Below are 16,391 nucleotides of genomic sequence, written 5' to 3' on the forward strand. Positions count from 1 at the left end.
CACTGATTTAAGAGGCATAGTAGTATGTTTTCCAGCCATAACTGGAAGCTGACTCTACATGCTTTGGAGCAAATCATTTAAATTCTCTGCATTTTATTTTCCCTCTTGCAAAAGAAATAATGTTTACTAAATATTAAGGTTCTGTTTCTCTCCAGTTCAAACACTACTTCATTTATGGGTAGATGATATTTCAGATCATTTAGCATAAATTAGAGCACAGGACTCTGTCGTTTTTTCTTTGTAAAGTGTTTGAAAATACAGCACTTAAAAGTGGAAATTTTATTGTAGTTATTAAGACAGAGTATGGAGTACTTCAGTTGCAAGGAAGTGTACTCAGATCATTACAAAAGTTTCTGTGATGATCTTTGAAGCAAAGACATTAATACATTTTGAATGAAATGAGACATTGCATTTTTACAGATTTTATAAAGTTGCAAAAAAGGTTTTAGAATTCAAAGTAAACACATACTTCCACATAGACTGAACGAAGAACTGTAAGATAATATTTCACAGTTCAGAGCACTGTATCCAATAAATGCTTCCAAATATATGCTTAGATGAAAATATAAAAACAAGAGAATTGAAAGAGGAAAATATCAATAAACAAAGACACAAATTGATCATGATAGGTGTGAATTTTGATGGTGGTGATCAGAATGAAAGAAGCCACTGAAGGAAAACACAGTGTAAGGAGATACTGTTCTGCTGCACTTCCTGAAATTCAAAAGCTATTAAACATTTTATTGCAGTTTTTACCCTCAAACATAGCCTTATCCAAAATTTGGTGTACACTAAATTACAGTAAATAACTTCGGGCTCTTGTTAATGAGAACGCATTTCAGAAGCTTTTAAATTACATTCCCTTGCTGTCAGAATCATTAATGTTAGGAATGTCTTTTGTATTTTAATTCTGTATTTCATAGTTAGGAATACTGTGTGTAGGAAAAAGAGTCTGCTTGCTTTGGGGTTTTTCCTCTGGTAAGTCTCATGCTTCAGATTTCAATTCAAAAATATAGCTGTCCAAGACTGAAGGAAGTCTGTAGCTGTGTTTATAGCTACACTAATAGTTTTATACATGTAAAATTACATTTGGATTTTTACATAAGGCCATCAGCATTTAAAACTAATGCCTTGATTTTGGACTGTGGCTTATAAGGTCACTAATTCAAATCAAAATTACCATACTGCCACAGTATGATTTTTCTTGATAAATCTGCTTCATGGTATGAATATACCATTGCAGCAGCATTTTGTGCTGTTGATAATCTAGATTTCTCTGAAATATTACAACTGAATCTTTGCCAGAAATCCAGTTTATACAGCATGGTATGCATTTCTGAGATCCTAGAAACCTATTTTCTATTTAACTATTGCCATTAGCAATGTTTAATATATTACAAAATTCAGGAAGGTAAGGGTAGAAGATACTTACTGATCATCCTGATTCAAATGTTATAGCAGTCACATTCCAAAAATGAAAATATCTGAGTGTGAAAACTTGTCTAAAATGTTCATAATGGAGCTGAGTTATGTTTGCCTTGAGAACAAAAATATACTTCAATTACTGCTTGACTAAACTAGAGTTTAAAGTTAAAAGCTGAACCCTGAAAGACTTGGTTGCTTACAATTCAGGTGCAAAAGTGCCTGATTTTTAGGTACTGGGACCTCTGCACAGATTCCAGAACCCAGAGTTCTGTGTCCATATTACAATGTATGCTCAGTGTATTGAGAAAGGTAGGAATGGCTATTTGAAGCAGCTACAGGCTATTTAAATGGCTAATTGAAGTAGCTAGTGCAAGAAGCATGAAAGCACTTAGAGCAAGCTGGGAAGAAACAATGAGCACACATGCACACAAAACACTGTTACACTGCAGATGCTAGGTCAGAGCTTCACAAAAGCATCTTTTTTCCCCAATACACTCCACCCACAATGCTCTTCTGGAAGGGATGTTCCACTTTCTTTTTTTCAAAAGGATGTAACAAAGATCATTCTTTTCATTTTATAGACAGCTGGAGAGGGAATTGCTACATATCTTTCTACAATAGCTTGATTGTTAGTAAATTTGTGCATACATTGGAGTGTTAAGTTCAGTTTTCTTCTCAACCTAAGGGCATTCAAACTAACATGCTATTTCCCCAAAGAATTACCAAAAGAACTGAAGGCTGTAATAATCTTGTTAGTGAGTAATATATAGAGTGGCTCAAAATCTTACAGAATAAAGCTTATGAAATCTTATGAAATCTTATGAAGCAGAAGTAACATTGTGTAACATTGATCTGAATATACTTAGTTTCAACATCAAGACAGAAACAACAAAGAGCTAAAAATGTGCTACCATTGTGTTCTACTTCTGAGAAGAAAGCTATATAAAAAAGATGAAGCTTCTTAAAATGACACCAAAAGAGATAGCTAAGACAATTAAACCCTTCCTAGCAGCATGCAGATTTCTGAAAGATATCATAGCAAACACAACAACAGTACATGTCACCTGCTGAACAAGATTTGAAAAAGGAAAATATATTAAGCCAGCATGGCTACTCAGCCTAGAAAAAAAAAAAAAATAGAAAACAGAAAGTAATTATCAAAATATTGTACAAAAATAGATAAAAGCCTCATAAATTTTGATGGCTTAGATATAAAAGTACAACTATGCAGGCCAAGAAAGGGTTTGAAGAGAAAATAGTGAAATGAATGAAAACTTTGTTAAAGCCTTCATCTAATGTGACAGCAGCAAAAATCCCTCCAGTGAGTCGCAGAATCCATCAGAAGGGTTGTGTGAAGGCTTGGAAAGGGTTGGCAGCTCCCTGGGGCCAGGCATACAGAGATGCAAGGGATATGTCAGGCTAGGAGCTTCACCAGGGGTGTCCATCCTACTGTCCCCAGGCAGGGAGCAGGATCAGGTCAGGTTGGAGGGTGTCCAAGAGGGTGACGGGTCAGTTATGGCACTGTGATAATCAAAACCATCATGTACATGCTGCAAATCTCTAAACCACAGATCAACCAAGAAAATTCATGGACTAGTAGATGTGGATTTAAAACTGGCTGAACATCTGGGCCCAGAGGGTGATGATCAGTGATACAGTCTAGTCGGAGGACAATAACTCGTGTTGTTCACTAGAGGTCAATATTGGGTCCAGTTCTATTTAGCTGCAGCAAGGAGGGACCCATGGGCTTCAGGGGAACAGCCTGCTCCACCAGGGGCCTCTTCACAGGCTGCAGGGGAGCTTCTGCTGTGTGCCTGGAGCACCTCCTGCCCTCTTCCACCTTGGTGTCAGCTGGGCTGGTTCTCACTCCTCACTTTCTTAGGTGCTGTGACACAGCAGGTTTTTTCCCCTTCTTAAATTTGCCCTCCTAGAGGCCCAACCAGCATTTCTCACTGGCTTGGCTCTGGGCAGCAGTTGATCCCTTTGGAACTAGTTGGAACTGGCTCTTATATGGAATGGGGCAGCTTCTGGGCACTTCTCATACCTGCAGGTCACCCCTGCAGCTACCTGCTATCAAGTGCTAAACTCCACCATTAAACAGTGTCACTAAGCTCTACATCTACATGTTTCTTGAAGCCCTTGGGGGATGTTGACTCAACAGCTTCCCTGGGCAGCCTATTCCAACGCTGCACAATTCTTTCAGTAAAGAAATTTCTCTTAACATCCAACCTAAACCTCCCCTGGTGTAACTTGAGGCCATTTCCCCTCATCTTGTCACTTCCTGGTTGGGAGAAAAGACCAATCCCCACCTCACTATAGACTCCTTTAAGGTAATTGGAGAGCACAATAAGGTCTTCTCTGGGCCTTCTTTTCTCTAGGCTAAACAGCCCCAGTTCCCTCAGCTGCTCCTCCTAAGACTTGTTTTCTAGCCCCTCCACCAACTTCATTGCCCTTCTTCAAACCTGAAGATTTGCTGAATTCTTCTGAGCAACCACAGTTTCATTGCTGTCACCTGCTTCCTCAGATAAATCAGGGTTGATTAACCAAGGTTGAAGGATGGAAAAAACATGTAATGAAAACATTAATACAGCATAGTATTGAAGAATTGGCCATAGAACACTGAAATGATGGATAGATAAGTGACGAAAAGAGGGATGTTATTTTAGAACAGGAAAAGATTCAGAGACAGGCAGAAAGGCTTTCCAGAGACATGGCACAACTTCCATATGACCACACCATTCCATATGAAAAATGGCTTAGTCTGTGACCCTTCAACCTAAGCAAGAGGAGGCTTACAGAGCTGTAATAGAGGTCTACAAAACAGGAGTACCATAAAGAAGGTGGATAGGGATCAAGAATTCATTGCCTCTTACAGCAAAAGAATTATGAGCCATCATGTGAAGCTAACAGGAATCAAATTCAAAACAAAAAAGTGTTCTCTGAATGGGTATCAGACCAGTGGAGCAGTGTGCCAAAATCCCTGAGTACAAAAAATGTACATACATTCAAGGAGAGACTGAAAAAGAACTTGAAAGATAGATCAGCTGAGAAGTTAGCAAACAGAAATCACATCAGGCTCACAAATTACTCTGACATGAACATAGTCAGATACTGGAAGGCATCTTTCAGGGAAAGAGCATATGTGCTTATCCCATTATTTTTCCTTGGCCGTTCTCTCTGATGGTCATCACTACCTAGATGATCTTGGTTTGAATAACTGTAGCCTCTTCCTGTATTAGTCTGGAGTTTTGTCGTAAGTATAGTGATCTGTCTTCTCAAAGCATTCATAGATTATACAGAGGGAAACAGAAGCATTGTTGGTGTAGAGAGAGAAAGGGTGAAAACAGTTGTGAAAGTGGAAGGGATAAACATACTGTAGTTCAAGCTAATATTGTCCACTGAGAAATGTATGTTCAAGGTCACCTGATACAAGACCTCTGCCACTGATCATAGTACCACTGCTAGGAATTAATTACTTGGTTTTACAGGTAATCTGAAAACAATGGAACTACAGAAGAGTGTTGAGTAGGAATTCAGTCTTTCTACTTAAGGTCTTAAAGAAAAGTGCCACCTGGTAAGTAATTTGATTTCTGTTTTATTTTTTATTTTAAAGTCTTTTTTGAAAATCTATTTGAACCATATAATATATATATATGTGTGTATATATATATATATATACATATACATACAGGCCATCATTCATGACAGGGAAAAAGCTGCCTAGAGAGAAGAAAAGATAGATAAGTAAATAACATATAAGTAACCAAAATGCTAATGCTTTGTAAAATATAATTTTGTTATTAGAGTTACAAATATTTTAATTCAAAACAATGGTTAAAGCCAGAGTCATCTGAATATAGATGGTAGCAAACATGAAGAGATTTTAGGAACTGGAGGTAATTTCACAAAGTATCATGTTTCATGTATCATGTTTCAATGGGCCACAGACTGCAGACTGTAGAGGCAGAAGGTAAATATTTCAGGCTTATAAAATCTGATGAAGGGAACAAAAAGGAAGAGGGGGAAAGCAAATAAAATAAAAATTCCAGACTATAAACACTGTATTATATCACATTATGTATTTTTGCTTGTCTCCTCTGAAACGTTTTATACCTACTAACATGTACTTTCTAGTATTTAGTTATAGTATTTAGCTCTTTCAGGAGGAAGTGGCATCATTCAGCCATATGTGTGTTTGCTTTACAAAGAAATGCAAATACACTGCTAGCTAGAACTATTAAAAAAAAAAAAATCTGTTCCCCATTGCCCAGTCATTTAAATTCAGATTATGTTTTTCTGCAGTATGTCCTCTCAGACTGAATCTTTCTAAACTGCTGTGCTCAGTAAGACACTCTTGATTTAGTCAGTGACACCTTGTATGCAATGGCTTTTGGAAACTTCTTACCAACAGCAAAATGTATCAGATCACTAATAATCACTTTAAGCAATCTGAAACAGCCTGCAGTTACTTGTGAAAGACATGCAATCTTTTTTTTTTTTTTTTTTTTTTTTATGTACAACATCTCCACAAACTATCACAGATGAACTCTACTGGTGAATAAACAAATTAAAGTATATTACATTTTTCATTACACACACTGGACACATTATCTGAAAGATATCTGAAGTTACTTTAGTTACTTTAGTAACTGTAAGTTACTTTATTTAATAGCATAATCTAATGGCCTCACTACAGTTTAGAGGAATTATAACAGAAAAACAGCCACTAAAGTCAACTGTTAACAGAAAGTACTAATTGTTTGTCTAACTTCAAGACAGTGGACATATAAACCCAGTACCCAATTACATTACTATACCTTCCTTCAAAGCTTCTAGTATTATCAACAAACAATACACAGAGAGAGGCATCACATCATTCAGATTTTCTTGATGATCTATACAGAGACACAGCAATTCACTGCACCCTAAAATGTGGAGAATAGCTTACTGCATTCCTAATTTCCAATTAGATGTGTACTTTGAGGAGAGATCAGCTGGGCCCACTAGTTTCTCAGAAGACAGAAGACAAGCCCAAGGGGCCACATCTCTGAGCACAGAGCCCCCTCCCCAGGAGTTGGATGGAAGGGTTGTGAAAAGGGCATTGAAATAAATGTGAATTCTATAGTTATTTGTTGTTTCAAGCTGTGCAGGAATAACAGTGCCACCAAAGGTACCTGCCTATAGAAACTACCACAGAGTTTTAATTACATGGTCACTTTATGGTCTGAAGGAAGAATTTCTCCTTTACTAGGTTTCATTTCAGTATCAGAAAAACAGGTGCCCATCTTTTCCTGACATCCTTGTATTTCTGACAACAGCAAACTTATTCCTCACTAAATTTAACTATTTTTCTACCAAACTTCGAAGTGCAACTATACTCATACATTATTTATTACTAGACTGTTAACATATTAAAGACACCTCCTAATTTCAAAATGCCAAGCAGAAGTCCAAACATTAAAATCCATGTTAATATTTCTAGAAGTATTAGAAATGAACTTTAAATTTTTAGAAGTGTTGTCAGGGATAGTATACGTCTGATGAGAAATTTCCTGACTGAAGGTAAATTGCTCAAGTTTATTAGTTGCTCTGTAAAAATTTAATGAAATAACTATCAATAGGTCAAGTGTTGTGAGAACAAAGTATGACTTGGATGCAAAATAATGAATACATACCAGCTGTAAAATATAAAATTACATTTTAACTTGTATTTATGCATGCATTTAGCATTTAGGGAGCTCAATAACCTCTTCAACAAATTTCAGTGATGGTAAATTTCAGTATGAAACCCTCAATTACTGTTTTGCAAAATCTTATTATAATATCATTCCTAAGGAAATATTTTTTGTGTAACCAATGTAGAGGTAAACTCAGAAATAACATAATGATAATATAAATGTTATCTGTTTCAGCATGAACAGCACATCCCCACTCTCTGGGTAAATTTACATACTTTCCATATGGAAGGTGACAGACAACATTTTAATGATGAATAATCAAGTTAATCAAGTTAAATCTAAAGGTCATTTGTTACATTTATTCATTATGAAAGGGAAAATATCACATTAACCAAACTGAGAAACAGTGAAAAGGTTACATTTTTTGAATTACGGTAAAAATATCTCAGATCCTTCAAACCTTTTACCGTTCAGTTTCCAGAAATGGTTACACTCACAAACTCAGGTCATGCTCCCATGAAGTGGCACCCTCCACATACACACACACACTTCTCTCTTCTTCTATTATTTTTGAAGAAATTTAAATTTTAGCAATATTTGGATACAGAAAAATATCTCTCTGGACTCTAGATCAGATGTTACAATAGATGAATCTCCCCAGGAGATTTTTAAATTTTAAATTTTAATTCTGAAAAGGAAATAGTAGAAAGGAGGCAGGGGAGAAAAAAAAAGAGAGAGAGAAAGAGAGAAAGAGAGAGAGAGAGAGAGAAAGAGAGAGAGAGAGAGAGAGAGAGAGAGAAAGAGAAAGAGAGAGAGAAAGAGAGAAAGAGAGAAAGAGAAAGAGAGAGAGAGAGAGAGAGAGAGAGAGAGAGAACGAAAGAAAGAACGAAAGAAAGAAAGAACGAAAGAAAGAACGAAAGAACGAAAGAACGAAAGAACGAAAGAACGAAAGAACGAAAGAACAAGCTATTCCAATAGGCCTCCTGCTATAACTGCCTATTTGCAAAGCCTTTCAGGGCATCACATATATAGCACTGGGAGTAATGTAGCAATGAAAATAGCTTCTCACATCCTCAGGAGTGAAAATGTCAGACTTACTGTAAGTGTGCCATGAGGGCTGGCATCTCTCTGAGGTCAGGGTGCTCCTGAGCAGCAGGACCTCACTCTGGGGGCATCCAGAAAGGATCTGGAAGCCAGGGCCTTGCCCCTGGCCCCAGTCAGAAGCAGGGAAGCCAAGGGCAGCCCCAGCCCCATCCATCGGGCATGTCTCCGAGGACAGGACAGGATGTTGTTCCATGGGTGGGCCTAGCTTGGTGGCACACTGTTGGTGCATACAGGAGCTCAGACTGAGAGCTGGTCCAGGGTTTGGCCCTGGCCATGGCTGCCCCACAGCATTTGAGAGCCTGTCCCCCTGGCCAACACAGGAAAGAGGCCACCCTCAAATCTGCTGGCTCTGAGCTGGCCCCAAGCCACATCAGCCAAACCTTTGGGAGCAGGGACGCTCTCAGGTACCTTACACTTATTACTGAGTAAAATTCCCTGATTTTTCAAAAGCTAAAAATACATCTTATGAATAATAATAATAATAATAATAATGTATATTTCAGTATGCTCTGTAATTTTAATAGCCACATGTACAAAGTGGGAACAGATTTAGCTGAGTGCTAGTGATTTTCAGTACCACCTGCCTTTGTGAGTCAAGAAAAGAGTTGGAGTAAAACTGCTAAGAAATGAAACATTGGTCTAGATTCTCTGAGGCATCAAAAAGTGTCTTCCCAGGTGCTCAAAGCACTTTCTCTTGGATTGACTGCTCCCTCTTGTCTGGTCAGATCCTTTCCTTACTGTGTTTCAGTTGCATTGTGCTCCCCTAGGGCTCAACATCAACTTCTTCCCAGATGAAATACCTGACAATGTCTATCTTCACTGAAAAGCCTTGCAGCTGCAATTCAGGGTAAAATAAAGCCAAATGTATTCGAAAACAAAGAAAAAATATCACAATGTAGGCAACATCTAAACAAGCAGTATATTAATATTGCTGCCAGATTTGCTAGACAGGTTTCTGAGTCTGATGCACCATGGTAGCACCGTGACACAATAACCATTGTTCCTGCTCTTGCTTGGAATGAACTTGGGATCAGAGGCCTGCCAAAGCAAATGAAACAGTGCCAGAGTATGGGCATGGTCCTATAATTATCTTAACTGTTTAGGCAGTATCTGCATTGCTGAAGCCAACTAGCACTCTCCAAGTGTTACTGGCACAAAAGCATTTCCAGCAGGCGATTTAGATTTAACCACCCATCTGGAAAAGTCAGCCATAAAATAAGCATAGCCCTTGTGGTTAGGTTCAGTGCCAAAATTCAGGTTTTGGCCATTTTATTTCTCATTGGAGATACTGCTTGGTACTCTGACTTATGAAAGGATTTGACATATAACACCACCATTCATGCTGTCCTACTGGATGGTTATCTTAAACTTTGAGCAGCTTAAACATGCTGAAAAAATTATTTTATTGAATAGCTATTTAATAACTTCAGTGTTCACATGTGACCACGTCATTGACCAAAGCATGAAATTCACCACGAGATCTATGTTTCATGTTCTTCTGCCATGGTGCTCTTGTCTCAAACACTTCCATGGTAGAGCTGCAGCCACCTTATTGATCTGGATTCCATAATCTGGTGTTACAAGGAAGAGAGAAGCTTCTGCACTGCATCCAAGATGTTCTCTATCTCTTTAAAGCAATGCAGAGGTGTACCAGCGAGAAAACTGTGTCAATGAGCCATCCGCTAAAATATATCTGGACTCTTGTGCTCCTTCTTTTTTCTTTTTTCTTTTTTCTTTCTTCTTTTTTCTTTTTTCTTTTTTCTTTTTTTCTTTTTTCCTTTCTTCCTTTCCTTTCCTTTCCTTTCCTTTCCTTTCCTTTCCTTTCCTTTCCTTTCCTTTCCTTTCCTTTCCTTTCCTTTCCTTTCCTTTCCTTTCCTTTCCTTTCCTTTCCTTTCCTTTCCTTTCCTTTCCTTTCCTTTCCTTTCCTTTCCTTTCCTTTCCTTTCCTTTCCTTTCCTTTCCTTTCCTTTCCTTTCCTTTCCTTTCCTTTCCTTTCCTCTTAGATGGCATTTTTTCCCATTCTGTCATGGTTTTTCACCTGTTTTCTGCTGTCTCTTCACTTGGTCCCTTTATTATTTATATATCTTTAATCTTTCATAGCTATACCTTCTCTTCCTTTTCTTTTCTCTTCTCATTCTTTTCCCATTCTACTTTCCTACTTGTGACATCACTCCCAGAACAACCCTTAATTCCTCAGACACTGCACTTTCATTTATTCCTGTAAGTCTGTCATTGAATAATACTCTGTCTTTCCAAATATGTACGCAAAACCATTCCTACCAAAAAGCTTAGCAGACCTCAGACACGCTCCTCACTCCATCCTAAGACATCTCCTATCAAATTACTGCAAATATCTCTTCCCAGCTTGTACTTATATGGTACTGCAAAAGCCTTTGCTGTTTGACTTAAACAATCTTTCAACTGCAAAATAATAATAATAATAAACAGTAAACCTCTAAGACCAATTATTCTGAGTAGCTAAGGTCTCACCCTTCTCCCAGTGAGATCAGCTGGAATTCAGTGATAGCAAGACTGACCTCAGTAAAAAAAATAGTCTAGTATAATATGAAAGAATAATGCAGCAGTTTGTTGTTTTTTTTTTTTCTTTGCTACTGTTATCTTTTTCATTATCACTTCTGATGTTAGCACATCTTTTTGGTGTTCATTTAATTTCATTCAGCATACCTGACAAATGAACTTATCATCTGACTAATCAGAGAATATAAAATAAACGTGCTTGGTATCTACAACTGTTTCAAATCAGTAGAAGAAGATAAAATAGACATTAAAGTACTCTGCAGATAGTGTATTTCTTCACGCTTATTTGCTTTGACATTAACTGTACAAATAATGTCTTCTAAGCAAACAAGCCTCTGTAAACAGCCCAACAGATAATGCTGGAAAAGTCTAAGGAACATCTGAGAGGACCTACTTTGCTGTCCATGTTGCTATATTATTTTTTAACATGTTTGGCAAAGAAAATTAATATACATGTATTTCAATCCAAAAATATGTCAATGAATTTGCTAATGGACTTGTTCATATAATTTATTTCAGACATTTTTCATAAGCGGATGAACACATTTCAAGTTTTCAGTCTGAGGAATTTTAAACTCCACTATGTTCCTCTCACTGCACCAAAAATCACACACTAGTAGCTAGAAATGTAAGTCACATCCTTCAGTGAAACAATGTTATAGAACCATTCTAAGGTATTTTCTATAGCAAGGGATGAACAAAGGCAAACAGCCACCTGTTTAAATCTCATGGCAGACAAGAGTCAATTTTTTGCTACCTTTTGAAGCATATAGGACTACCAACTTGCCTAAGGGGACCACATTTACCATGGAACAGGGAGGAGAATTAGCAGAACATATGACAGCTTCTCTTGATACTAAATGTTGATAAATATCTTTGTTATGAAATCAAGCAAGCACTAGATCTCTCTACTACTAATATGTAGAACCTGGGGAAAATACATTTTCAAGATATTTCATTTAAAAGTGAAAATTGGATTGTCTGTTTTTGTCCATCTTGAAAACTTTTCCTTATGCTGTTAACTGTAATTTTCTACTGATGAGTTTCCCAGGAGAAGGCCATATGGTCTTTAAAGTAACTCCAGCTAACTCCAACATAAAGCTAGTTAGCAATACAACTTCATTGCTGTTCTATGCTCTGAAGAAAAGAGCTAGCTATTAACTAGAAACAAATAAATAGAAATAAGAAATAAAATGTCCACTGTGGGCACTATGCTCTGTCACAACTGTGTCCTGGGTCTGGAAAAGTGGTTATTTAAAAATATTATCGCATAAGGTATTTAATCAATAACTTCATCTCTCAAAGTGGAACCCTCCCAGGCTCATAATTTTACAAAATGACCATGAGTAACCAGCTAAATTATAACATAATGTATTAACTGATAAATTACAGAAAGCTGCTTGAAAAAATAAATAAATAAATAAATAAAAAGCACACGTCAAGCTAAAACTGAAAAACATTTGTTTTCAGAAAATAATCTTTAATCTCAGAAAAGAGAAATTTCCACAGCCTAAAACTCGGGCTTTCTATTTCTTTTCACAACCCTTATAACTGTCCCATCCCAGGGTCATAGAAAGTTAAATTTAGACTCTGAAAATCCCATCATTTCATCAAACTAGTCAGCTATGACAACACTAATACCTGCAGCGGATTAAGTGCAACATGCAAGGACCTGTCTTTCAGTGTGTTCTTAGGATATAAACAAAAACAAAGAAACAAAAAAGATTCCTTGTCATGTACATACAAATGTTCCAAACTTCCCAACATAATTGTTATTACCAGAAGGGCATAACGGTTTTCAGATAAAGAAGCTGGTCTACCGTCAACTACTCAATGCTTTATACAACCAAAAGCATTATTAACCCCAAGCAAATGTTAAATGGTGAAAGTAAACTGGACCTGAAAATTTGACTTTTTTATGTATAAATTATGTATCTGTATACATAATTTGTATACATATATGTGTACACATGTGTGTGTATTTATATATTTAAATTATATATATATATATATATCTTGTAACAAGATAAAATGTAGAATGATTGGTACTCTTACCTGAGTTAGAGGAGTTATATTTAAACTCTCTCTTTTCTTTTTAAGTATCTGGAATAAATTGTCTAAGTGTTAGAGGAGAACTAAAACACAGCTCTCTAATACATGTTAATATGAATTAATATTCTAGCACACAGCTAAAATACACACTCCAGAATCATATCTACCTGGCAAATAACTTATCAGATGTTTGTATTATACCAGTTATTTTGGATCTATGGCTAATTCTGGCCATATGTATTAACAATTCCACCTCTGACTGGCAGATTTTCAGAAATTAACTTTATTTATGTACATGGCTATGTTTTAAATAATGGAAAGAACTTAAGAAAGACACTTGGGTATCATTGCTGACTGCTCCGACAATGCCCCTTGTCCATGTAAACTAGTGGTTAGTAGGTTATGAGATATACATCCAATATCCACTCACAAAAAGGAGCAGGTGAGGGAACCCAAATAATGTAGTGCTTGCTTACTTAAGTGTAGTACTTACTATGGATTGGAGGGATGAACATTTTGGGATTGCACAAGGCATGTTATGGGCTGTTGAGGGAAGTAACCACAAGTGGGGAAAGAGAGGGATCTATGTGGTTGAAGGATGAACAAACACAGGAAAATAGAGGGTTAAAGAGATAAAAGGGGTCAGTTACATGTACTGGTCAGTGTGTTCATCTAGTCATGCCCTGTACCTGCCCTGCACCTGATGGTCTGCCCTGTCTTCTCATTAAATTCCATTTCTAACTGTTTCTGTTTGATTGTTTGTTTGTTTTGCTTTGTTTTGTTTTCTGGTTGAAGGGGCTCTTTATGAATGTGCTTGTGTGAATGGAGGTCTAGGAGATGTAGTGAGACCATGCATCACAGGGCTTGTGTGTCTGTGGTGCCAGCAAGTGGAGAAAGTTAATGATGTGTGCACCAGTGTGTGATCACTAGCAAATATCAAGCTAAACTAGCCAGTAAATAGGTAAAGTGACCTAGAATCCAGGGGTGTGTTTGTCTCAGTTGGAGTGAGACAGCAGGAATTCAGTACTGGTGGGACCAGGTAGTCCAGGGCAACTGCTGGGGACATTGGGGTTTGAGAAATTGGCTAGAACACCTATTTGTGCATGTGTGTTTTTCTCTGGGTGTGAGGCAACTGTGGAGAGCAAGGATCCAGGGACCAGCTACTAGGTAGACTGAATGTCTAAAGCCAGTCATTGTACATATTGTACATTATACACATAAATTTTTACATTTCCCACCAACATAACCTAAAGTTAACCATCCAGAGAGGGGACCAGGATGAAACTCTTGTTGTCATTTATTATTTGTATGAATGCCGAGTGGTTTCTGTCTAGACAGATCTGCATGGCCATCCATGTATGTATGTATACATGTAGTATATAGTGTGTGTGCCTGTTTAGAAATGTGCTTGGCCTTGATACTGGTTGGACCTAAGAGAAGGGAGCTCCTTGCCTTTTTCAGGCCTACAGGATTCATCAGTCCATGTCAGGGACTAAAACAAAATGTTTTGAAATACAGAACTGAGATGTCACCTCAACGTTTTAATTTTCAAAGCATAAACTAAATCAGAGAATATTCACCTCTAGGGTATTCTGGTTTAATGTTAGGATTTCAGGAAATAAAAGAAAAAAAAAGTGAGAGATATGGAAAAGGTAGGACATAAATAGTGAAAATAGCCACCTGATGGAAAGGCTTAAATAGGAGAAATGTTAAAATCCAAGACAAACTGAAAAATCTACTTCACTCAGGCATGGGTGCAAATGAACTAGAAGGAGCTTCTTAAAGGTATGAAGGAAGGTTGGTGTTGTCCTTTCCTAATTAAGAAAAATGGATATTTAATTAAACTAAAATCATATATAAAAGCAATAAATTAAAATGTTTTGTTATAGTGTACATTATCCAGCAATGATACTCATTGTCAAAAATTAATAGTCAACACAAGACAGATGGCTAAAGAGGTATTTTAGCTTCAATTATGATATGAAGATTGAGAAATATTGACAACTGTGAATATTAAGTAGGATACAATAATAAGAATTCAAGCCTTCATACCTCAGGGCATAAACTGATGACTAATTAAATATGGTAGGAAGAGAATATCATTCTAAACATTCTTCTGTAATTGTCCAGTTATAGAATTTTTTGCATCCAGTAGTCTGTGCTGATGAAGGCTGAATACTATGAATACTATAACTGAGTAATCCAGAAAGTTTATTCAATATGACATTCTTAGGATCTATTTTAGTTTATCTAAATTTTATTTAAATTACCTTAGCAGTGGACAGTTGCCACAGCTTTCTCACATATAAAGAAAACAGGTCACCAAAGGCTTTGAAAAGTTTATCATCATTCTAATATTTATTGTCAGTCTTGTTAATGCTGGTGCTTCAAGCAGTGGGATGCTTTTAAGGTAAATATTTTTTTCTACAAATATATATGTTTTATCATTGAAGAAAACATTACAAAAGCAGATAGCTGTTACCAATTATGCAGCATCTTTGCCTAATTATATTTTTCGTCAGCAGAATAAAACAGCTAAATAATGAACATGAGTTCTTTAAAATGTATGATGAATTGCATATCAAAGGCAGATCCTTGGTAATGTTGTTTGTCTCTTAAAGATAGTACTAATCTTAACATAAAAGGCCATATTTTCTCTACACTGAGAGGATTTGTTTTTTCTTAGCTGGAAGCCTTTGTACTGAATGCTTTATCATGATGAAATGTACAGGAATAAATACAGCATTTTAACATTGTTATTACACAGTAGATTACCCATTGTCTTCAAGTTGCTGAAAGTCTAGGAATAATATTGTTATTGTTGAAAGCATTTAAAATGGCATCTGCATGCTTTCTAATAAGCTATGTTGTCTTTTAATTTGTTGTACATTTATTACTATGATATGAATGTACAGTGGTGTTTTTTGTTTTTTTGACTTAGTAAATTGTCAGAGGTGAAAGCCACATCTTTCAGAGGTTTCCTCATCTATTGTTTTAGACAGTTGAATAAAAGCTCTTATCTCACTGATATGTTGTGTTCATTCTAACAACTTTTATATTAATTTAAGCTGTAATACGGAGTGAGAAGTCCTAGGATATTTACAAGGGAAAGATTAACATTTCAGCTCCAGGCTGTTAATTCTAGTTTGATACTTTTTGATAGAGACCAACCATTGGCCTGTATGGTTATAAATAAGCTTTGGTTATAAATGCAAATGCTTTGGTTATTGGCAAATGGTTTCTAACTACCATGCTGCATATCCTCCCAAATGCCAATTATGTCTGACAAAAGTGAAAGGTATACAGAACCTGAAGTTTTTTCACAGCATTTTAGCACAGAGGTCTCCCCACTAGGGTCAGGAAATTAGACCAAAATCCCAAGGTTTGTCTTTTTCTCTTTGTAGCTTTTTGTTCTGTATGCCATCTTTGTGTGCACAGATTTAGTGCCTGTGAAAGTCGCTATAATTATATCTCTGGAGACTGAAGTCCTTTTATGCAGTCACAAAGAAAACAAAGTGCAAGCAGCAGTCAAATGCATTTTCCCTCTGGCATGCTTCAACCTTGACCTGATGATACACAACTGTGGAGGTGATAA

Source organism: Anas platyrhynchos, chromosome 1 (genome assembly GCF_047663525.1).
Source record: "Anas platyrhynchos isolate ZD024472 breed Pekin duck chromosome 1, IASCAAS_PekinDuck_T2T, whole genome shotgun sequence".
Taxonomy (NCBI): Eukaryota; Metazoa; Chordata; class Aves; order Anseriformes; family Anatidae; genus Anas; species Anas platyrhynchos.